Source organism: Pavona decussata, unplaced genomic scaffold (assembly GCF_977016875.1).
Source record: "Pavona decussata unplaced genomic scaffold, jaPavDecu1.1 SCAFFOLD_321, whole genome shotgun sequence".
Lineage (NCBI taxonomy): Eukaryota > Metazoa > Cnidaria > Anthozoa > Scleractinia > Agariciidae > Pavona > Pavona decussata.
In genome coordinates, this window is record NW_028145711.1 from 1,715,001 (window position 1) to 1,740,901 (window position 25,901).

General features: G+C 42.7%; 1 protein-coding gene and 1 long non-coding RNA gene across 2 annotated transcripts in view; both read left to right on the forward strand.

Annotated features, from left to right (window-relative positions):
* The window catches only part of LOC146453980 (uncharacterized), a 61,605-nt gene that overhangs the window by 11,592 nt on the left and 24,112 nt on the right, over nt 1–25,901 (forward strand). The window lies entirely within an intron of this gene.
* On the forward strand, nt 8,439–13,331 carry LOC146453982 (uncharacterized). Its single transcript, XR_014859382.1, has 3 exons — nt 8,439–9,414; nt 12,538–12,641; nt 13,083–13,331. It is a non-coding gene; the product is annotated as an uncharacterized LOC146453982 (long non-coding RNA).

Below are 25,901 nucleotides of genomic sequence, written 5' to 3' on the forward strand. Positions count from 1 at the left end.
AACAAAGAAGAAATTAAATAGATAGCGTTTGCATGGAAAGCATTTTCTGTCGACGAGTTCAGAATACTTATATGCGCTATCAGATGTTCTGTAGCAAAACATTGAAAGAAACGGAGAAATTAATACAGAACTTTGATCATCGTCATCGTCTGTTTGCCATACGCGCTCCTTTTTTCTTACCGAATCAGGCTACAAACTGTATCGAAAGTGAAAGTGAAAGTTAGCACATCGGGGGAATTTGTTTGGTTGTTTACCGCAGATAATGGTTGTGGTCTCATCAAAGAGTTTTAACTCTTAAACACTTAAAAGTGTTAAATTAAGGATTTACAAACGACAATAGACTGATGGAATCCAGCCATGTCCAATACTGTCGCTAAGATATTAAGCTACTAACCGACATGTTCCGGTTGAATACAGAGCGTGCATCTCATTATCCGTTGCGTAAGACTCGTGCGAACGTCGTCCTTTCTTACGGAGCGTCATTTAAGCCTGGTTTACACGCACGACGCAAGCATAAGCACAAGAAACCTACGTGTAAACCGGTGCGACGCAAGCATGAGCGCCTTGAGCTTGCGCTTACGTTGTTTTGGTTTACGCGTACGTACAAGCAAAAGCACAAGCGCAAGAGAATGCAACGATTTCCATTCTCTTGTGCTTGTGCTTACCCTTGCGTCGTTGCGTCGTACCTGTAGACCGAAACGACGCAAGCACAAGCACAAGGCGCTTATTCTTGCGTGATTCTTATTCCTAGCCGTGTTGCACCCGGGAAGAGGGGGGGGGGGAGGGTATGTACTCCCGTTTAAAAATGACGGCGGTGATCGTCGTACCTATTAGCGTTAAAAATTTGAAAATTACATGAAGTACCTTTTGTCACGTTCCTGACAAGAACAATGCACTTTAGAAACACTCAGGGACTATTTGTCCTCTTATGTTTGTAGCTTTGTTTTATTGATTGCATGATTACCGAATATCCGTTTTTTGGCTAGCCGCACAAAGCTTTTTTCATTATTATTTCCTTTACGTCAAAGACATGTATTAAGATCCTTTTTATGTAAGCACGTTTCTCAGTTGCGAGGAGTTTTCAAACTGTAAGGAGTTCACGGAGCTATTTCTAACGGAGTCTCTAAGAGAACGTGGAGTAACTTGTTCTCAACCCCGGAGTCAAGATCAGACGTAAGTTACGCTTGTAAAATTCCATGTATTCTTTCCTTTCGTTTTTTACGGCGTTGAATTCGTAGTTTTTCCGTTTCTTTAGACTTAGACAATTGTATTCTTTTTAGTTTTCACCGCAAGTGTTGTAAATAGACGGCTCAGCCTGATCCTAATAAACGCATTAGTCTTGCTGCCCTTGCCGTGTACTTCACTGTGGTTGACCTGGCGAACTCCAGTACACAACACCCCGTGTCTGCGGTACTGGGAACGCGACAGTGAAAAGTCTGATAAAGGACAGATTGAGGTAAGCCGTAACTGAGTAATCAGCGCCGAAAATGAGTGGCCAGGAAGCCGATACGCCAAACAAAGGAGAAGTCTCGTCAGATCAAGAAGTAGTCGGTCGAGATCCCGATAGAAGAGTTAGAACATTGTCTAGAAAAGCGTTAGAAAATGAAATCGATCAGAAACATCGGGAAGCAAATGTCGTGCACAAGATGCTCAAAGACGTCATACGATCCACTAAGGACATAAACGAGGGAACGGATCTGGACGAAGTCTTGCGTGACCTCGAGGGATTCTCTGAGGAATTAAACATAAAATTGCAAGAAATAAGAAGCCTTTACGCGCAAGATAAACACAATTACTTTGGGGACGTAGAAGTTCGTCTTGTGGAAGAGAGCCTAACTCTCGACCGAGCAATAAAGTTAATACAGGAAATAAAATGTAGACAATCCGACAAATTGTTGGAGACAAGCTCGCGTTTATCTCGTCACTCGCGCCGTAGCAAATCTTCTGCAGGCTCGTCCAGAGCGAGTAGCGCCAGAATGAAAGCGCTCGCCGAAGCGGCAGCGGCACGGGAAAGCGCGGACTATGAAAAAATGGTCGCCGAAAAAGAGCACGAGCGCAAACAACGCGAAGCAGAAATTGAGCGCACACGTCAACAAGAACGCGCGGAACACGCAAAGGAGCTAGCAATTATCGCCGCGGAGAAAAAAGTAGCAATAGCACATGCGAAGCTCAAAGCGATCGAACAAGCTATAAATGAAGAGGAAAATGAAGAAAACGCGAAATTAAAATTCGAGGGGATTCCAAAGGCTAAAAGCGACGAAAGAACATCCACGTGGGTTCATTCTCTCTCACCGCCGGAAATTCCTCCGCCTAAACGTAACTCAACAGAACAAAGCACTCTTCTGGCGAGAGGCCCCGAGAGACAAGAGAACACACCTCTCAAGGGAATTTCCGGAACCCCATGCACGAAATTGCGCTCGACCCCAAACCAGCGGGAAGACAATGGCGAAAATTCGCGGCACGTGCTTCCGCAGTCATTTATCGCATCAACACCAATTAACATAACCGGGAGTCAGCTAATTGAATCGTTGACATCTGCAAATCAACAAATAGTTTCGGGATTGGCGAGACAAAATCTTCCGAAATGTCATCCAGACACCTTCAGCGGAGATCCCACGCTTTTCCATCCGTGGAGAGCGGCCTTCAAAGCAATGATCAGCGATGTTAACGTTTATCCCGTTCAGGAAATAAATTATTTGCGTAGTTTCACCAGCGGAGAGGCTCAAAAACTGGTTGACAATTACCGGAAGCGAAAACAGCATGATCCCGGCACGCTATTGAACGACCTATGGGGGGAGTTGGAGAGGCGTTTCGGCAGCGCGGCCGTAATAACTAAAGAATTGTTGGAGCGTTTGAACAAAACCGCCGCTTTCAGTGAAAACGAAAATGCTAAGTTACAAGAATTTGCCGATCTTTGCGCCGATGTGGACAGTCAATTGACCTACTTACCAGGTCTCGCGTGCCTTAACTTTCCAAATACCATACAACCGATTGCTGAGAAGTTGCCTCTTTCTTTACGCGGAAAATGGGAGAAAGAAATCGCTAGGTACTCGGAGAAAAATGGAGACGAGTACCCCGGCTTTCGTGTCTTTTCCAAAGTAGTCCTAAGGCATTCAAGGATTAAAAACAATCCAAACATTCTCGCAGGCGCCACGCACACTCCTATTAGTTCATCAACCTCACCCAATCGGAGAGTTCAGAGTAAGAGAACGCTTAAAACGAACACAGGGCCAGCTAGCGTCAAACTGGAGTCAGCCCCACCCAAAATCGAGGAGACAAAACGATGTCCCTTTCACGATCGAGGTGGTCATAGCTTAGAAGAGTGTAAGGCTTTCGGTGCTAAGCCCCTGGAAGAGAAAACTGACTGGATTCTTAAGGCCGGACTTTGCTATCGCTGCCTATCCGAAGGTCACAGGGCCAGCGACTGTAGGAAGAAAATACAGTGCAGCATATGCAAAGATGATCGCCACATCGCGCTTCTTCACAAGGAAAGGCCGAGGAGATTTGCCGCAAGCACGGAGATCGTTGACACCAAGTGTACACTCGCTTGTAAACCTATCGAGGGTGGCGTATCATGCAGCAAATTGCTATTGGTCGACGTGAAGAACAAAGAGAAACCAAATACTCTCCACCGAATTTACGCTATCGTTGACGAACAAAGTAACTCGTCCTTGATCAGCAGCGAACTCGCCGATGAGCTAGGAGCGGTCGGTCCGGAGGAGAAGTACCTTCTCACCACATGCGGCGGCGATAAGGAAATCAAATACGGACGCCGAGTCGCAGGTGTAGCCATACAATCCCTTAATGGAGTAACGTCAGATCTACCCACCCTGATCGAGTGTGACAGCATCCCTCACGATAAGCGCGAAATTCCTACACCGGAGATGGCGAGGAGATTCCCTCACCTTCACGAGATTGCAGGCGAAATCCCACCCCTGGATCCAAACGCAGACATCCATCTACTCCTCGGGAGAGACGCCCCAGAGCTGCTCAAGGTTCGGGAGTTCAAAAACGGACCCAAAGGAGCCCCCTGGGCACAAAAGCTTTCGCTCGGTTGGACGATAATCGGACAGATGTGCCTAGACATCGTCGGAGGCCCAGCACACGTGCTCGCTTGCCGCACCAGTCTCCTCTCGGCCAACAACGGAGAGCCTTGGAAGAAACACATGGAGCCAGAGCATTACGAGTTGATACCGTGCCCCAACCAGTTTAGAATCAAGGAGAGCTTCTCAGAACGGAGAGAGGATCCGGAGAACGATATCTTCCGCACCACACGAGAAGATAACGACGTCAGCCTTTCCTGCGAAGATCGAAAGTTCATCGAAATAATGGAGACCGGTATAAACAAGAACGACAGCGGTAACTGGGAGATGCCGCTTCCCTTTCGTCATAAAGATACCAAGATGCCCAACAACCGAAGTCAGGCAGTCAACCGCTTAAATGGTCTTATCAGGACGCTAAGAAAGAAACCACAAATGGAGAAAGACTACCTGGAGTTCATGCAGAAGATCTTAGACAAGGGTCACGCATCCCCAGCCCAACCAGCCAACTCCCAGTCTGGCCGAGTATGGTATTTACCGCACTTCGGTGTTTACCACCCCAAGAAGCCGACTCAAATACGAGTGGTATTCGACTCATCTGCCGAATTTGGAGGTGTATCACTCAATAAGGAGCTTCTTCCAGGCCCGGACTTGATGAACAGTCTTTTGGGAGTCCTTATTCGCTTCAGAAAGGAAACAACGGCCGTAATGTGCGACATCGAACAGATGTTCCACTCTTTCCACGTGGACCCCAGCCACAGAAACTTCTTACGCTTTCTCTGGTTCGAAGACAACACTCCTGGGAAGCCTATAACGGAGTATCGCATGAACGTGCACCTTTTTCGTAACGGTCCCAGCCCAGCCGTAGCCACGTTTGGCCTTAGAAGAACGGCATCTGACGGCGAGGAGAAATTTGGTAAAGAAGCCGCTCAGTTCGTCCACCGTAACTTCTATGTAGACGACGGCCTAGCCTCGCTACCCACAGGTGAACAGGCCATCGCACTCATCAAAACGACTCAAGCGATGCTAGCTACAGCGAACTTACGACTTCACAAGATCGTGTCAAACTCAGTTGAAGTAATGGAGGCCTTCCCAACAGAAGACAGGGGGAAAGGAGTGCGCGACCTGGATTTGCACCGTGACAGCTTGCCAGCACAGCGCTCGCTCGGAGTCTTCTGGGATCTTGAGAAAGATAACTTTACCTTCCAAGTTTCTCCGCCTGACAAGCCATTCACACGAAGAGGAGTGCTCTCGATCGTCAACTCTGTGTACGACCCCCTAGGCCTTGCTGCACCAGTGCTGTTGGAGGGGAGGTTACTGCTACAACAGTTAGTAGCCATGGGGAAGAAAACGAACGAAAACAGACCGTTAGGATGGGACGATCCTTTACCAGACGCACTTCTAACTCAATGGCAAAGATGGCGAACCTCACTTAACAAATTGGAGAAGGTATCAGTTCCCCGCTGCTATCGCCCAGTGGACTTTGGTACTGTTGTTCGGAGAGAAATTCACGCGTTCTCAGACGCAAGCGAGAACGCAATCGGAGCCGCCATTTATCTGCGTCAAGTTGACAGCAAGGGAAACGTTTGCACAGCGCTACTGTTAGGCCAGTCTAAAGTAGCCCCCTTACAGACAACAAGTATTCCCCGCCTAGAACTGTGTGCTGCTGTTCTGCCTGCGCAAGCCGTAGCGAAGATTATCAAAGAAATTGACATGGAGATCGATGGTATCACCTTCTATACGGATTCGAAAGTTGTCCTTGGTTACATTCAAAACGAGAGTCGGAGATTCTACGTTTACGTCGCAAACCGCGTGCAGCTAATTCGCAAGGTCTCCAGTCCCAACCAATGGAGGTACGTGGATACAAATGAGAACCCTGCAGACCTCGCCACACGTCGTCTGAGTGCACAAAGTCTCGCGGCTTCAGACTGGTTCACTGGACCGCGCTTCTTACAAGACGAAACAGCAGCAACAAACGGAGAACAAGAGGAGATTCCAATAAGCGAAGACGACCCAGAAGTTAGGAAAGAAGTTTCGGCTTTCAGCACACAGACAAACAAACGCCATGGTTTGGGAGCTGATAGGTTCTCACGTTTTTCAAGCCTTTCCTCGCTGCAGCGCGCAATTGCAAATCTTATTGTTCAGGTCAAGGAGTTTAAACGGAGAAAATTAAAGACTCGAGAAACAAGGGAGCGGAAGCCAGTGGCAACAAAGACTGCACCGCGGCTGCGCAACCCCACATTAAAGGAGCTTCAGCAAGCCATGACAGTCATAATTCAGACCGTCCAGGAAGAAGCCTTCGGAGAGGAACTCAAGTTGTATCGTGGTGAACATCTCAGCGGGGATGAAAGCCGCCGCGAGCGAATTAGTGAGAAGAAAAGTGAAATGAAGAAGTCAGCCCTATATCGATTGGATCCGTTCGTTGACGACAATGGCATACTTCGCGTAGGTGGCCGCTTGCGACGTGCAAGGCTGGAGTACAAGGAGAAACATCCCGTGTTATTACCTAAGGGTTACCACGTCTCAAAGCTAATAGTACGCCATTATCACGGTCAAGTCCATCATCAAGGACGACAAATTACACATGGCGCCATCCGACAAGCTGGTTATTGGTTAGTGGATGGAAATCACGAGGTAGCAAAGGAGCTCAGTCTATGTGTTCTTTGCAAGAAGCTACGTGGACCTCGCCTAGAGCAGCGAATGGCTGATCTACCGGCCGACAGGGTAGAGGCTACCCCACCGTTCACTAACGTTGGCTTTGACGTTTTTGGGCCCTGGCTGATTCAGACTCGAAAGACGAGAGCAGGAACCACCGGTTCTAAGCGTTGGGGTCTAGTCTTCACCTGTCTCAGCAGCAGGGCCGTCCACATTGAGGTCTTAGAGTCTATGGACACAAGTTCCTTCATCTGTGCTCTTAGACGCTTCTTCGCGCTTCGAGGCCCCGCATCGCTACTCAGGTGCGATCGAGGTACCAATTTCATAGGAGGGAAGTCAGAACTAGATGAAGCAATGAAGGAGATGGACCAACGCAGATTGGAGCGATACGTCAAAGAACAAGGTTGCGAATGGCGTTTCAACCCACCATACGCTTCGCATTTCGGCGGTGCATGGGAGCGGCAGATAGGGACCATACGCCGCGTGTTGGACGCCATGTTCTTGGAGCTCGGGGGATCGCAACTCACGCACGAGCTTCTAGTAACACTAATGGCAGAAGTAACGGCGATTGTTAACGCACGCCCCATAACCACCGTCCTGTCTGATACGGAGGAGCCTGAACCCCTCTCACCTTCCATGCTTCTGACTATGAAAACACGACCTCTCGGTCCCCCGCCTGGAGAATTCCTACCTGTAGACCTATACTCACGGCGTCGTTGGAGACGAGTCCAATACCTTGCAGACCAGTTCTGGTTGCGATGGAGGCGGGAGTATATGCAGACACTACAAAGCAGAAGCAAGTGGAATAGTTCAAAGCGAAATCTCAACGCTGGTGATATAGTCCTTGTCAAAGAAGACGGCGCCCACCGCCCACCACTGGCCTCTGGGACTGATATCCGAAGCTATCAAGAGCGAGGATGGTGCAGTAAGGAAGGCCCAAGTTGTACTGTGGAGAGAGGGCAAGAAGAAGACGTTCTTACGCCCAATAAAGGAGCTTGTTCTGTTGGTACCTGTTCAAGCCGATGGAATGCAACCTACTGAACACCGAAGTAAAGTTTAATGGAGCAAGGATTGATCATCCTTGGGCGAGGAGTGTCACGTTCCTGACAAGAACAATGCACTTTAGAAACACTCAGGGACTATTTGTCCTCTTATGTTTGTAGCTTTGTTTTATTGATTGCATGATTACCGAATATCCGTTTTTTGGCTAGCCGCACAAAGCTTTTTTCATTATTATTTCCTTTACGTCAAAGACATGTATTAAGATCCTTTTTATGTAAGCACGTTTCTCAGTTGCGAGGAGTTTTCAAACTGTAAGGAGTTCACGGAGCTATTTCTAACGGAGTCTCTAAGAGAACGTGGAGTAACTTGTTCTCAACCCCGGAGTCAAGATCAGACGTAAGTTACGCTTGTAAAATTCCATGTATTCTTTCCTTTCGTTTTTTACGGCGTTGAATTCGTAGTTTTTCCGTTTCTTTAGACTTAGACAATTGTATTCTTTTTAGTTTTCACCGCAAGTGTTGTAAATAGACGGCTCAGCCTGATCCTAATAAACGCATTAGTCTTGCTGCCCTTGCCGTGTACTTCACTGTGGTTGACCTGGCGAACTCCAGTACACAACACCCCGTGTCTGCGGTACTGGGAACGCGACACCTTTTAGGGCGCGAAATCTAAAATGACCGCCATTAGTTTACGTGTTACCTCTCTAGAGTAATGAAACTGATTACAAAAATCTTCATGATGTTAAGCCAGAGGCTCATTTTTAATGCACGCGCCGGGGGCTTTTGTTACCACGGAAACGACCGCAGTTTTGTCTCCAGTTACGGGCAAGCGTTATTTGCATAATTAGTTTCACACATTCTTTCGGACGCCTTTTGGACGGGGAAAACCGCTTCTGTCAATGTAGAAATGTACAACTGGTGAATCTTAGCAGATATCTCGAGTTAATTTATAGCAAAACACTTCATGGGGTCAGACTATATTTGGTTAATCCTTCCTCGTGGTAAATATGAATTCGGGAAGCGCGCTAAAAGTGATTCGTTCTTCGTGGCTCTCGTGGATCGTACCGTCGATCTCACCCTCTGTTCGAAGGATGATTCATCGAATTTTCTCGCCCTCCTTGGATCCGCAGAGAATATGGTTCGCCTTAAACGACGAGTTTTGCGTGGCTCCTCCGAGAAAATTCTGCAGTAATTTTATATTTGACATGTTTCCCGAGGAAGTTTGCCGCGTAAACATTGTTGACCTTCAGGACGAAAATGGCGGGCCTGTACCTTTGTCGTGGTTTAACAAGGGAGCCAAAGCTGCCGAAACCCTGTATGCTGGTACTACTTTCGCTGTACTCGTTGGAAATCAACGCCGGAAAAACCCTTCCAAAGGAGAAATTTTTAAATCTGTGTTCGTCCAACATTTGAGAAGGGCACTAAACAGAGCAGAGTTGTTGTCTCGAGCCTACGATCGCGAATTTCAGAGTTCTATTCTTCACTCTACTCTGAGAAGTAACGAAAGATGCATCAATGCTACGGATGATCTGGCCCTAGTTGATTTCAAGCCTGAACCTTCCTCTGTACGTAGATCTCTCGAATTGCTCTCTGGAAAGCCCGCCAAAAGCCGATGAAAGCCCGCCAAAATGCTCTACTCCTTGCATCTCTAGTAATTCTTCAACTTTGAGTTCACCTGCGTCATCTTCATGAATAGAACCAAACTTGGGAAAAGTGGGGTAAGTCGCTTATCCTTTATTTTTTTAAAACTATTGTTTTTTTTTTCTTATTCAATTTGTATTGGTTTATCAGGTTAATTAATTTATCAGTCATTGTAAACAACAACAACAAAAGTTTATTTCCTTTTCCAAAGCTATTCTGTAACTTATTTGGATTTTGCTTGAGTGGAGGAAATAATCTATAGTACAATTAATTTTTATTTTATCACGGTCGACAATGGGCGACCGCAATTCTAACTTTGTGTTTACATTTGGCTGCCTGTGCAAATGCATGCGGGACAAAGAGAGCCATTTTGTTTCTTTTCACACAAATTTACCTCCTTTGATGCAAGAATCTGGCCTCATTTTCAGATGAGACATATGGTCGATCAAATTGGCATGTCAACGGCAATTTTTAATCTGTTATTACTATTACTAGTACAGCTGAACCTCCCGTAAGCGACCACCCATAATGTCAAGGATATGTGGTCGCTTACGGGAGGTGGTCGCTTACCAAAGGTCAGACCACATGGGGGGGGGGGGGGGGGGGTCTAAATTTCCGGTAATTTACGTATGGTAATTGCGGACACCTAACCCTTTTTCCAGTGCTTATCGAAACCCAAAGTAAAAATTTTATTTAGACGGCCTGATTAAGGAGCAAACAGTAAACGGCATGTTTGCAAGGTTACATTTCAAGCGTAACACATCAACAACTTTGGCGTTTGTTTGTTACATAATCCAGTTGACGTTATTTATCGCCACAATTTTTCTGTTGGATAATACTAGGTTGAGAGAGTCATCACCGGTCGTGCATGTACATGCATGCTATTTTCAAGATAAGAGAGTTTCTTTCCTATAAGGGATTCAACCTGATAAAAGTTTATTTCAGTGTACACTATAGTGCACGCATATGTCATCATTTGTTTCAATTTAGACCCCCTTTTTAAATCAAGCCGTTCTGTTTAAGTTTTTAAACGTACCTTAAAGAATAAGCTTTTAGACAATTTTGTAAATACTTCCTGAACTTCATTTATTTTTAGTATTTTTCTCGATTAGTAAGTTTAGATAATGTTGTAATTGTTTTTTAAATTTGATTAATTTTAATTGTGTAGTTATTAGTAACTTAAGTATTTAAATAATTGTTCCTGAAAAGCCCCGTTGGGGAGGTAACAATAAAGTATGTATGTATGTATGTATGTATGTATGTATGTATGTATGTATGTATGTATGTATGTATGTATGTATGTATGTATGTATGTATGTATGTATGTATGTATGTATGTATGTAATGTCGGGAGACTAGCTCCGGCTGTGAGATTTTAATATGGCATATCCGCTGTAATGATGTGGGCCAATATGTTATAGTCAATTTCCGCCCGTGAGAGAAACAGCAGATTGTGTGTCAAGTGGTCGCCTACGGGAGGTGGTCGCTTACAAGAGGTGGTCGCCTACGAGAGGTTCCATCTATAGTGATTTGACTCGAAAACTTTGGCATTTTGAAAAAGTGGTCGCTAATGAGAGGTGGTCACTTAAGAGAGATGGTCGCAAAGGGAGGTTCAACTGTATATATAATACTGCTATAAATGCATGCTAGCGGCTTTTTGTTTTCTAAGTGGAAACATGTAATTGACAAATTCCCAAAGCAGCAAGGAAGCAATTATTAGCCTGTGTCAAGATATTCCTGGCTTTCAAGTTGCTCTTGTTGAGAATGCAGCCCCAATCAGCTAACATACATAGAAATTAGAGCAAATAATCTAACTGTTTTAGTATAAATCTACTAGTTGTTCAAAACTAAACAAGTAAATTAATTATATCCTCGTCACAGACACTTCGAAAACGCGACGAAGAGGCCGCCATTTTGTTGAAAACCACTACTCACTATCTATAACAGAATAGATAGCAAGTAGCGTAGCCAATCAGAGAATGGCATTCGTGATAGAACACTAGTAGATTATTTTATACTTATCACTAAATAAATAGACCATGATTTATGCACATTGTTGTCAACAGGAAAAAAGTGTCTATAAGCTAAAACTACTTCACCACCATTTTCTGTGTGGCTGTCAACTTGACTGCGCCCAAAGGTGACCAAAGGGTGCTACAGTCAAAGCTCTCCTTATAACCTCTCCCTACTAGTACAGTCTCCATGCACCATTATACAATGTAGTCTCCTTGTGGTGACCAGTGTGCACCACCTTGTTGACCATTTCCTTGAAAAAGACTCAGGGTAGTATAATAAATCTAAGTGTTAAGTTACACTGTAATATCTTATTATCACAATTAAATGCCAAACATTACTAAGAAACTCACAAAATCCATGATTGTAGCTGACATTACTGTAGCCACTGTCCTTAGAAGTCCTCCCAAGGACACTTAAGACTAATATTTTATAATATAATGAGCTTAGGTCTGTGGGCAAGCTTTCCTAATATAAACAAAAAGTATTTCCGTCTTACTCAGGCATATTAAGGCATGGCCAAAAGCCTCATTTGCATAAAATCAGAAAACAATCATAACATTTCGTGGATTGAACAAAGAAACGTCAAACTTGGCAGTCTTATAAAACTTGATGACCTTAACTGATTCTTGCTTTAAAGTGTGGAACATTTTGGTCACGTGACCATTAAATGACGATTAACGTCTAAAATCTTTAAAGTAAAACGGGGTATATAAAACAAACTATAATCAAACCTTTTCGGGTGTCATACTATTACACTATGAAAGTTCATTATTAATTAGCCTTGTATGGTGGTACCTGTCATTCCTATTAGAAGTTATTAAGCCATTTCTAATGTCACGTGACCTATTTCCCTTAATTGCAGGACTGTTATTGAATGTGGACACGCAAACAAGGCTAATTCATTTCTAGCCCTTGACATGTAAACGTATGACACCAAAGGAGATTTAATTCTATTTCATTTTATATACCCCATTTGGCTTAGAAGATCTTTAACAATCAATGATCATTTACAGGTCACGTGACCAAACTGCTTATCACTTTGAAGCAAAAATCAGTTAAGGCCTTCAAGTTTTATATAACTACCAAGTTTGACAGTTTTTTGTTTGATGTACGAAATGTTTTGATTGTTTTCTATTTTTTATGCAAATTAGGCTTTTGGCCATGCCTTAATATGCCTGAGTAAGGAAAAGCTTGAAAAAGCTAATTACTAATTTGAACAGGCAAAAGGACACACTGAAAAAAAGTGGAATTCTTGTGGATGGACAAACCTACACTGTGACTTTTAAAGGTAGGAGATTGAAATTAGTCAAAAATTCTTGTTATTTTTTTCTTAACTGTATTTGCATGCTTATGTGTCTGGTTATAATTTAAATTGGGAGACACTGTGGTCGGATACTTAGCTGGACTGCTATATCAAACTTTATGGGTTTGAGCTCTAGCTCTGGTATTGGCAAATTTTTATCCTGGGGGAACCCTGTAAAGGAATAGAACCTCATAGAGGGGGGTGGGGGAATAGTAGAAATACCCCTTGCGGTTTCATGGTACAGAAATCTAGATCAGCTTGGTGTTTACCACTTCACCACTTCGCCTGATAGAGACTTTAACTTCTTTACTGCTGATGATTATTAGCAGTCTACAATGTTTGATGAGTGAAACTAAATAAAGAACAGCAATAATTCATTAATAACAATTTACTTAAGATTGCTGTATTAATAATTGTTTTTTGCAGTTATACTGGACTTAAAGGCATTCTATCTGCTGCTTGTGAAGGACGATGATGACAATTTTAAACTTGGCAAGCAAGGCATTGATGTTGAGTTCTGCTTTATATGCAATACCATAAGGGTATGTAGATTATTTAACTTAGAAGGTATGTGTTTTAACATTGTTTGCATTATGGTAGTTGTTAGTTGCAAAGTGATGAAAATGTTGCATCAGGAAGGCCATGTACTTGTAAAGTGTTGGATTTCAAATCTGGAATTTCATATATTCCACTAGCTGGATTTGTTTCAAGTTCTACTCCTTGACTGTGTTATGTAAATGGCCAAGTGGCCAGCTTTTTACTTTAAATAGTTTTTGTTTAATTTGCAGTATTTGTTTTTATCATTTATACTGTCTCCAACAAGCCCATCCGAGCGTTAAATCAAAAGGATAGATTTACGTTTGTTCAGTAGCGCCTAAAACCATATGCACATTGGTTTCAACGCATTTCTATAAAATGTACATAAACCTAGGCCAATTTGTCAAGCTATCCTCTCCTTCAGGGTTTACAGGCGGCGCGCCCAAACCCTGAGGTGATGAGAGTCTTTTTGTTTTTTGTTGTTTAGTCATTATCCAAATTAGTCTTTTTCAGTTGACTTTTGTTTTTGTAAAATGTAGCATAAACCTAGGCCAATTTGTCAGGCTATCCTCTCCTTCAGGGTTTACAGGTGGCGCGCCCAAACCCTGAGGTGACGACAGCCTTTTTGTTTTTTGTTGTTTAGTCATTATCCAAATTAGAATTTTTCAGTTGACTTTTTTTTTTGTAAAATGTAGCATAAATCTACAGTAGGCCAATTTGTCAGGCTATCCTCTCCTTCAGGGCTTACAGGCGGCGCGCCCAAACCCTGAGGTGACGATAGCCTTTTTGTTTTTTGTTGTTTAGTCATTATCCAAATTATTGTTTTTCAGTTGACTTTTGTTTTTGTAAAATGTAGCATAAACCTAGGCCAATTTGTCAGGCTATCCTCTCCTTCAGGGCTTACAGGGGCGCGCCCAAACCCTGAGGTGACGAGAGTCTTTTTGTTTTTTGTTGTTTAGTCAATATCCAAAATTAGTATTTTCCAGTTGACTTTTATTTTCATACAATGAAGCATTAATCCTAGGCCAATTTGTCAGGCTATCCTCTCCTTCAGGGTTTACAGGCGGCGCGCCCAAACCCTGAGGTGATGAGAGCCTTTTTGTGTTAGTTTTTTTTTTTTCTTCACGTAGGGCTGCCACCTTGACGTGGTGGTGAAGCTTGAGTGTCTCAACTGCCCCAAGAACATGTTCCCTGGGGCTCTGGTCCCTAGTGAAGGTATTTCCTTTGGTTTTTTCAACGGAAAGAGACCAGACTAGGTACAGCCTTTAATCTAACAGGGAGTTCTGTGTTATCCAACCTTACAAACATGTACAATATTTGCACCAGGTTTACCTTATCCATTCTTTATATAGGCGGTTGAGGCCAGCAGTGTTACCTTCTCGAAGGCTGCAGCAACAGGCGTTATTGCGGATGTTAGCGAGTGCACAGAAATTCTAAGGCAGATTTGTGAAGTGTTGTTGTTTATGCACAAGAGAGGATACGTGCACAACGACCTAAGGGAACAATGTCGTTTTGGACGGTGCCAGCCATAAAGCCTTCGTTATTGACTTTGGAAAAAGCAGATAAATTGCCAAGGCGAAGCTGATGAAGCCGAAAGTCAACATAAAGGGTGCAGCGAAGAAGTATACACACGCAGCGCCTGAAATTCACCGAGGAGACAGGCAGTCGACCGTTAGCGACGTATATTCTTTTGGAGTGCTAGCCGTGAAAGTTTTACAAGATGGGAAATTTGACAGCCCTGCCTTGAAGACAGGGGCACCCAACGGTATTTTTCTCTCAGATCCTTTGAAACGCAATTTCTGGCTATCTGGAGTGCCTTTAAAGCTCTGTAGGTTCATTTCAGGCCGCCCTATAATATTTTTATCTCTTTGGTCATTCTAGGGGAACTTGAGTCTTTTCGAAATTCCTAGCGCATTTTTGTCTATTTCCCGAAAACCTTAGGTCTTATTTCCTTTCCGAAAATCTTAGCTGACCTTTTTTCGGTATCCGAAACGACATTTTTATCTATCCGAAAACACTAGGACTTAAATTTCCCGTATCACGAACGTTCGAGGTGAAAATTCCCTTAAGAAAATTGTAGGGGATTAAGGACCTTCCGAACAGATAATTTACCAAAACGATCCGTTGGGTGCCCCTGTGAAGAGTACTGCCAAAAGGTGTCTCTCATCTAATCCGGGAAAACGCCCGAAACTCGAAGAAATTTTGGAACACATCACAATTTAACACTCTCTTTGAACGGTGTCGGGTCGTTTCGCTGCAAAGTCGTTTCGCTACACCGTTAAGTATGAAATGTGATTATTTCTCGTTCTTAAAGTGAGTTCGGGTGAAAAATATCTTAGCTGTTTCTTCGTTTCACAATGTTTGCATGAGGAGTAAATTGAATTCAAATATTACAGACTATGTCAATTTTAAAACGTAGCGAATCGACTTAACTGCAGTGTAGCGAAATGACCGGTCAAGGAAAATTAATGTGCACTCACGGAAATTTAGACTTGTTTAGATTTAGCATTTCTACACTTGAATCGTTTTCACAAGGACCACTTAAAAACTTCATTGAGATTAATAGAAGTTGAATTTGTCAGTGTAAACAATTTGTAAAGAATTTTGACCAATAAATGTGAATTTCGCACTGTAAAAAACGATTGCATAAATGGCGCCGAAATTTAATAACAATACGCTAAAAAACCTTAGGCGCCTTCTTTTGTTTGATTTCTGTCATTAATGCGAAACTACGGTTTTCTGACGTATGGTTATTCAAATTCGGCATAATTTAATGGTCCGGATTCCTTCGCTTGTTGTAGTAAAATAAAATAGAGTTTTAGGGTGGGTTCGATTGACCCTATTCCGGAATAGGAATACATACAACGATGACAAGAAATCCCCCCAAAAAGGTTTTAGGAGTTACTGGAGTACAAGACCGCTCTTAAATTCTCATGTGTAAGAGATTGTTTGCAGAATTGGCCTCCCAAATTTCTTAAAAAGAGAAATTTAACAGCTCTTCCGCTTATTATTCATCCGGAATAAGGTTAATCGAACGCATTCTTAGCCGGCTTATAATGAAGAGAAAACTAAGAGGCTTTTTCCCAGTTAGCCGATAGTTTCGGCTGTGTCACGTAAATGTATGTGTCCGCATTTGTTCGAATTATAGGACGAGTTACCTAAGCCAACGTTTGCCGCGATATTGAAGAATTGAATACGCAAAACCAATAAAGTGAGGACTTGGCTACTCATTCAGCAGATTCAGGCAAACTGATATTTGTACGGTTGTTGTACAAGGATTTCAATTTAGCGTGGTTCGGGTTTTGTCATACGATGACAGAATTTAATTAAAAATCACAATGTTGACAGCTACAACACACGTATCGTAGTCTTCAGGCGAGAATATCCTTCGGAGGTCGAAACAAAAGACTCGCACCTAAAGGCAATCTTAATCCGCCACAAACATCCGAAGAACGCGTCTTTCAAAGGCGTCGAGGTCGTAAAATCTGGCCTCTGGCTTGTCATTGAAGAGGAGAAAGTATTTGATGGAGAAAAAAAAAGGTTCAAAGTGTCGGTTCTTGTGCTGTTTGAAATTGGTTCCTCTTAGGGGTAAAAATATTAGGAAGCCACGCCCATCTGGCGAGATGCTGTTACCTTTTCGACTGTTTTCCGAACATTTCCGACGAGCAACCCCGTCAATTTTATGTGGGAGTCTCCCCCCCCCAGAGGCATTTGCGTTCTGCGTCAAATTTTGATTCTCGCGAGTAACATAGGGAAGGGAAGTGTGTGATTGGAAAATACGTAATCCGACATAGAATTCCCGTTTAACTTCGCAGAAAGTTTAACCTGTTTTGTTTATTGTTTCCTTGATTTTTGATGTGAAGAAGTTTGTAGTGATTTTGTGAAGTTATTTTATCAGGCAAATATTTAGATGTGGTTTCCTTTATTCTCGCTTGCAGGAGAGAAAGGTACCAGACGTAATGCATGTGACGATCCTTCAAACGTCAAGAAACAAGCGAAGGTAGATTTCTACCATTTTGTAACAACGAAATTACAATCTTTATACGCTTGACTTTGGAAGGTGTGAAATTTATACCGAAGTAGAAAATTGTATTCTGTATTTATCGCAAGGTTATTAACTTGACGACGTCACCCAAGGCTGATGACCCTCCGCAGAGTAAGATTGCCAGGTCAGTATGCCCGAAGAAGGGATTCTCATATTATTTTTGTTTATACTTTGCTCCATTTAGTTATTAAAATGAACCTATGGGAAACGAAAGGTGATCTTTATAGCTATGGTTTTCTTGCTGGTGGTATCCAGAGAGGCAAAGTATCAGATTCATCTGCCCATGAGGGTGCCTCTAGTGATGACAGTTTACTGGAAGATCCTTTCTCACTTCATTATGTATTACACGTCAGATATTTCTCTGTTTTCATCTCGTATGAGAAAATACATAAACGTACCTCGCTTGCGAGCGTACATGCCATTGTAAAACAGAAAAGGGGCACTCAACAAAGCATTAGGTCAACATAACCCGGTTGGAATTTAAGTTCATCTATAGAGTGGCTTTAAAGAGAAACCCATATTTGTCATTTAGATTTTAATTTAATAATCAATTTATCATGCGAATGCATGATAGACTTATTTTCCTTTATTCTCGAACCCACCAGTCGTGATTCTACAACAAATACACGTCTCTTGGCGTCAGTTAACGGGGTAGTTCAATTTTATGCTATAGGTAGGAAGGGGTTTAAAAAAAAAGCGTACTTTTTTTTTTTTTCAGGATCAAAGACAGTACAAGCGAAAGAGGAGATGGCGAAGAAACAAACGCAGACGAAGAGTCCATCCAATTTTACAGCGGAAATAAAGCCCTACCTTTGTTTTCAAACAAGCCTGAAGTTGTAAAGCCCAAAACGGTAGTGACCACCCTGCTGCAAAAAGATCTACCTTCAAGCTCCAAAGTTTGCTCTATCCAGCCATGAAGCATTTATTTGAGGTATAAAAAGCTGTGGTTGTAATGGAAGGGTATATGACTGTAAAAAATAATGTATATATATATATAAAAAAATACATAAATGACCCTAGGGGCTGTCTCTGCCGTTCATGGAAATTGATTTAGGCATGATAACGTTTTTTTTAGCTCTACTCGGTAACCTCTCCATCATTTGTTTAAGGGAGACTTTCATATTGTCAGGAGTCAAAATGTCTACGTAAAAAAAAAAAAAATGATACATTTCAGAAAGCTGAGTACTGTAAACCAGTGTGCATTGAAAATGTGCACGATCCGAAGTTTCACTATTTAATTTTCTTTGCAGTCCCTGGAGGACGACTGCACAGATACTGTCTTGTACACTACTCCTCTAAGAGTGGCCAGAAACATCCCATTCCGAAAATGCCTCATGGGAATTCCAAGAAAAAAATGCCATATGTTTGTACCTGGAAAAGCACAAGAGATCAGCTGAAAATTGTCGCAGAGGAAATGAAAGGTAGAGGAGCCGTCCATCACGCAATAAAAGAGGGCTTTGGTGGTCTGCTATCCTGCGTGGGATTGGGTCAGCTCCCACGAAATTGACTGCAAGTAAAAGATATGGCAAGGCGTAAAGTTGTCAGCAAAGGAAGTTACCCTAAAAATATGTCAGGTCAACCTTTGACCCTTGGTATATGTTACTAAATAATAGCAAGATCCAAGAAAGGGTCCCAAAGATTGTATTGTTCGTAACGCCAGAGTTGGAGCTGAGCCTTTTTGCGTCGTCGGAACGAACAGACAGCTGGATGATCTGAAGCGATTCTGCTGTAATCCGGTGGAGTATCGTCCTCTAACCGTGGACCCAAAGTTTAATTTTGGTCCTACAATGTCACACCGATCTCATACCAGCATCTCATAGTTCTTCGCAGGGAAGACGGGGAAACACCCAACAATGATTGGCCTAATACTTCTACATGAACAGAAGACGCAATTTACGTATTCGCTCTTTGGTGGAACCCTGAAGTCCCTTGAACCAGAATTGAAGAATCTAGGGGCTTTCGGGACAGATGACGAAAAGCCACTAGTGAGGGGTTTTAATGAAACCTTCGAAAGAGCTACTCATCTACATAGCGAAATCCACCTTTGCGAAAGCATTTAGACACAAAGCTTGTGTCTATGGGCATTAAAGGAGAGAGTAAGCAGAGTATAATGGATGATATTTTTGGAAGAAAGATAGGCAGCGTTTTTGAGAGTGGACTTTCAGATGCAGGAAGTGCAGAAGAATTTATTGGGCTGTTTAAAAGTCTGGAGGAAAAGTGGTCATCGCTCCACTCAAATGGCCTTCCATTTTTGGTTTGGCTCAGTAAAAAAAAGATAAAATAAAAAACGGAAGAATTTATAAGCAGCGTTATTAAAACCGTCCGTCAGAGAGTTGTCCTCATCTGCCCACCAGATAAATTCACAACCAATCGATCTGAACGCACAAACGGTGTCCTTCAGGACTGTGTAAAGCGTGAATACGGAACTACCAAGATTGACGAATACACCCTAGTAAAGGCCCTCGACAAATTAGTGAAGAGCCAGGAGCAAGAACCGGAGTTGGCTGTATTAGACAAAGGGAAGTACCACCTTTGTCCAGAGTTCCGCCACCTAGTTGTCACAGGCGACAAATGGGCCAAGATGACAAACGACCAGAGAAAAGAAGCCCTCTCTAGCGTTCACCACATTGGTCTTGAAGAAGCTTCTCCTAACAGCGTAGCCTCTGTGAACAAAATGTTAGTGGAAGGGGAGTCTGCTGTTTTCCAGCAGATTCTTTCTGCTAGAGTAGACTGGATTACCCCAGACGTTTTAAAGCTCATTGCAGACAAAGGTGAAGGCATTGTTAAAGGAAAGAAAAGTAACAGAGTCACCGGCAGCCTCAGCATATGACACCCTCACCATTTCCTCCAAATCAAAGCCCACGAAGCCGCATATTATCGTGGTGTACCGTCACGGTAAAGTACAGTGTCAGGACTGCCAAGGGTACCCCGTGCCCCATTTGTATGCTCATGCTGTCGCTGCGTCATCAAAAAGAGGAACCCTTGAGGCATATTTGAAGTGGCTGGTGGCTAATAAGCGTAAGACTGGTGGGCTTAACTACAGCAAAGCCATCACATTTGGAATGCCAGCTTGAAGAGGCAGGAAGGGAAAACGACAGCCAAGAAGCAGACGCGGCAAACAAACAACCAGTATTGTAGTCCCACGAAACCCCTTGCCGTCCGCGCCAAGTAATGGGGCAAATGAATGTGAAAACTACCCTGATAGCGCCAATCACATGACTTTTTTCCCGCATCGTGCCAGCCAAGTGTTGCCACTCATCAAGCACAGCTGGGTCCATTGTACCCAGCTGTATATAATCCACCAGGCTTTCCTTTTCCATGGAAGACGTTTTCATCATCCATACGCGTCAACATTTCAGGCTCATACACCAAAAGCTCTTTTCCAGGCAGCATCCCCTTATCGGTCCTTTTCTGTTCCACCAGGACCATCGACAGCAGCAGGAGTGTGCATGGCACTCAAGATTGTCGCCGCATTATTATTACCCCGTGGCCTTGCCGAAAAATGTGAAAAAATGACATGGTTGCGGCGACAATTTCCTGAAAAATTTCGGCAGCCACCACACCGGCAACATCGTGGTCAAGCACTTCGACCGTCGTGTGGTACGCAGGGACGAGAGCACATGCAGGAGCGATGGTGCACAGCGCAGACTTTGCCAACTCTTATTACCATTCCAACCCTGTACATATCATGAGAAAAAAAACCTTTTTTTTTTTACGGCCGTGTACATACTGACCTCAGCACCTACCACTCCCTTGACGAAGGCCAGAGGGAAATGCTGAAAGCGTTCGCAATAATGCTACAAGCATTGATTTCTTTTATTTACCTTTTCGTTACAGTTGTTTATATCCACAGAAAACACTGTAGGAATCTACGATTTAGCATTGCAATGATGCATGGCGTGGACGGATTATTAATATTGTTAATTCACAATAATTTTTTGATTACCTATTCGTTACTATTCTTTTAGAAAGCTAGAAAATATGTATGTAACAGCTCTTTATAGCTACAAAAAGACTGCAGGATTGTACGATCTAGCAATGAAAATGCAATGATGCATATCTTGGACGGATTATTACTATCGTCAATGCACAATAATGTTAGACAAGTTGATTTTTTTAATTACCTATTTTGTGCTGTACTTTTTATATAGCTACAAAATATGTACATTAAGTAGTGAAAATGCAATGATCCATCGCTTTTTAAAAGAACATGGACTGCTTGTTGTTATTGACAGTAATGTTTCACTCGTTTAATTCTTTTGTTTACCTTTTTGCTAACGTTCTTTATAGTCTGATAAAATAATGTAAGATTTAGAAGTGAGAACGCAATGATGCATCGCTTTTTAAAGGAAATGGAGTGCTTGTTATTATTGTTATTATCGTTAAATCCTCCGCATTTTCTACACTCCTCATTTTCCACAATTCTCATTTTCTACATTTCGCATTATCCACACTCCGCACTCCGCACTCCTCGTTTTCCACCTAACCAATTTAATAAAAACTAAACTAGTAAGCAGCACTCTGCGAACTGTAGTCGTATAACTTCTTTATTTCTCCTACGCGTTTCGCTTGACTAACGCACACCTCGTAAGGGAGTTTAACAATACAACATGACGTGCCTGTATATATATATATATATCTAACTCATGCTAGAGTTTACATTTCGTTAAAACACACCTACGCAATTGAATATAGGAAAGACAAGCCCCGAGGTAACGCGTCCAGGAAACAGGCGGTAGGTTTCGGCAAGGTGTGACATACTTTTTTCGGGATATAATTTTGGGACCCACAGTTTTAGCTAAAACTGTGGGCCCCAAAAAATAACTTACAAATATTAGCTAATGTCGCAGTTTTCTTGTAATATACAGTACAATCATATTCTGGTAAGGTAGTGCTAATAACACTCTTAATACGTGCGTGACTACAGTTAAAGGTAGTCTTAAAGACAATAGTCCTACCAAAGCTAGACTTATTCTTAGGCTTCTTGTAAAGCCATTTCTTTCCGTAGCTGTATCGTATTTCACGAGACAAAGGAGGCAGAAAGCTGAATGGATACCCCTAACTCGTAGTCGCTTCCAGAACTTATCCCTAGTTTTATAAAACGAATTAAAGGAAGAACTGTTTCTAGCGTATCTCATTAATTCCCCTTTGATGAAAGCTTTCTTATTGCTAAAAGGGTGAAACGACTCGAAGGGTAAGTACAGATATTTGTTAAGAGGCTTTTGAAAGATGAAAAATTGCAGCACGTTCGAAGAGGTATCTCTACAGAGAAACAAATCCAGAAAAAAAATGCTACTTTCGCTAATACAATAAGTAAGTGTGATTCGATCAGTTTTGCTATTGAGAGCGTTAAGAAATTCAAAGAGGGTACCTTTGGGCCCACACCAGATAGCAAACATGTCATCAATTAAACTCTTGTACAGCATTAGGTATTGGGCGTAATATTCCACAATATCCATCTCGTGATGAAACATAAAAACGTTAGCTACCGCGACTGCGAAAGGCGTGCCCATAGCGATTCCAAACACTTGGTGAAATATATTCGGGCTAAATTCTGAAGATAGGTAACTGTTATCAAAAACTAATATGGCGAGCTGAATCAACAAAGGAGTCTCGGGAACCCTTGCTTCCCGGAGAAGCAGGTCGAGGGTGATTAGTGCTTTCTTCGTATCCGCGTTTGGATACAAAGATACGACATCCGCCGTGACAAGAAAGGAATCGGCGGTATTGGGCAAAACTGCGTTCTTCAATAATTGAATAAGCTCACCCGAGTCCCTAAGAACAGAAGGCATACGTATTTTAGGCTTAGCAAGCTCGTCGATAAAAATACTAATAGGCCTAGTAATATATGAATGAGAAGCAGCGATAGGTCTTCCCACCGTAGGATTCTTATGGATCTTAGGGATAATGTGAAACTTAGCCGGACTAACAAAATGGTCGAAACTTCACAAAAAGCGAGCAACGTTAGAGGAGATAAATCTACTATAAATAGATAAAATCTTTTCGCAAAAGTTATAACATTAAGACGGCTTTCATACCTGTTGCGTGACTTTACGATATATGACAGTTCGTCATGCTAATGTTTAAGTGTCTGAGCTTGAACCCATTCTAAAGGCAATAAAGCAGGCCCCAGGTTTTTATCTGTAAAGAAAAATTTAATGTTCGTGTTGGATTTCAGCTCTTGCAGTTCTTCTTGCTCCTTCTTTGTAAGATTGTTCTTCCAGTACGGTCTGTTAACTGCGATGTTCTCACGTAGCTCCTTGCGTACAGCGAAGAGTTTGTCTTCAAGGTCTGGGTATATCTCGCCGTGGATTGTAGCCAGTTGGTACGTAGATTGAAATCCGTGTCTTGTAAACCTTTGGCGAATTTATCTTGAAGGTGAACTCTCCGACAGAAGTCTTTGATCTGCGGGTCGAACTGAGCAGCACTCGGGGGTCGAAGCGAATGACTGGACTTTAAACCCAAGCCAAGGACCCTGGATTGCCGATCAGTAATCTGCACTGATGTAAAGTTATGGATTTCCGAGCTTCGTGGTATTAAATCGAATAGCGGTCTTCTGGCCACCTTGAACAACTATTTCTCTCTCGGAGAACGACTGTCTATTTTACGTGGCCGGAACCTTTTCCTTGGGCGTTTTTTGAAGATGAACGAGGTTGGCTAGAACGCTTCACTAATTTGGATCTGGATCTTTTGCCTTCTCGGTATGCGGGCCGACGTGGCTTGCCATTGCGTTTGCCGCCAGCATTTTTACCCACGAGGGAGACTTTACGATTCCCTTCTGGTGGGTTCGTAGTGGCCATCGCATGAAGGACTTCGTTTCGGACGATGTCTCTGATGGACTCCTCCGAAGGCACAAAAACCTCGTTTTCGTCAATTTTTTCACTTCTTGTTACCTTGCGGTTGATCTCCGTTTGAAGAGCTTTAGAGGCTCGCGAGACCGCCGTGTCTTTAGTGATCTGTTCAACAAATGCTACGGCGGTATCAACGAGACTGTTCGCTTTTGACTCCGATATTTCGTTTTTTAGGAGCGCTACTTTCAAGCGTGCTATGTGCCATCGACGTTGGCAGAAGCGACGCGGACGGCTTCCTGATGGTCTTTAATCTCAGAGCGGAGATTCTGGATGGTAGCTTAAATATTCCAGCATCTTGACTTCTGCCTCGTGAACAATTTCATCGAATTTGGCTTGAAGTGTTTCCACGTTTTTGCCTTTGGCTTGGATACTTGCGATCCTTAGGCCAGTGGGGATGGTGCCCTTGCTCAAATGCTCATCTAGCCGCTTGACTCTGGACAAGAGGTTATAATGAGCTTTATCGGCATCCATTCGCAGTCGAACTATCTTTCGAAGAACAGTTTCGATCGTGAAATCCAGGCTGGGACAGCTACGCTCTGGAAGTGGCTCTGAATCCAACCGTGCTGAAGAACGGCGACGCTTTGGTCCTGAGTAACTATTTCCAGTTTCGTTTGACATGATGTGGCTTCTTCTAGTATCGACTAAGACAATTTAATAAAAAAAACTAAGCTAGTGAGCAGGACTCCGCGAGCTGTAGTTGTACAACTTCTTAATTTCTCCTACGCGTTTCGTGTGACATGCTTTGTGCGTGATATAATTTTGAGCCTACACCCCAATATTACATCACGCACATTAAGTATGTCACACCTTGCCGAAATCTTCCGCCTATTTCCTAGACGTATTACCGCGGGGTTTGTCTCTCCTATATGCAATTCTGTAGGTGTGTTTAAACGAAATGTAAGCTCTAGCATCAGTAAGGCATATATACAGGCACATCATGTTGTATTTTTAAACTCCCTTACGAAGTGTGCGTTAGTCACACGAAACGCGTAGGGGAAATAAAGAAGTTATACAACTACAGTTCCCAGAGTGCTGCTCACTAGTTTAGTTTTTATTAAATTTTATTGATTTTTTATTAAATTGTCGTAAACAACCGTTTTGTTTCTCAGTTAAATAATGTTTTAAGAGCTCCCTCGTAGCGACCACCACTCACATTTCTTAAGGGACCGCGACCACTCTTAAGTCAGAAATTCGTTTCAGTTGACATATTCTTTTGTTTTCTGTTTCCGGTAAGCGACCACCTAACATATTCACGCATAATCGTTAATAAGTCATTAATCAAAAGTGACAAAAGTTCAATTTTTAATGACGCTACCCTGGACTGCTGACAGATAACAACAGTTTACATACAGAGAAGATGGCTATAATTAGATCTGTAGGTAAACGGGAATTGTTACAGTGATCTGTTCCAAAATGTTATACAAAGTTTCATCAGAAGAATAAATAGATGTGAAAAAAATCAAATAACTCAGATTCTATTTGCCTAATTTTAGCTGCTAAGATAATATTTAATGTAATTAACTAATCAATCCAGTATTAGGCTTATTTTGTTGATCTTTCCCATAAGCGACCACCTCCCGTAAGCGTCCACTCCGGCGTGCCTCAAGGGTTGTTGTTACGAGAGAGTCGACTGTATTAAACTACAGTAGATCAGATTTTTTTATTACGCAAAAGCCGGAGTATAACCTGGCGGTTAGTTGTCTTTTCTGTGCATTTATAATTTTGAACTTTCTGCTTGGCTGATAACCGCGGGTTTGTTTTCTCATCCATACACTTGCAATAGCTCCCACCAGTTCGAAACTTAACACGTAC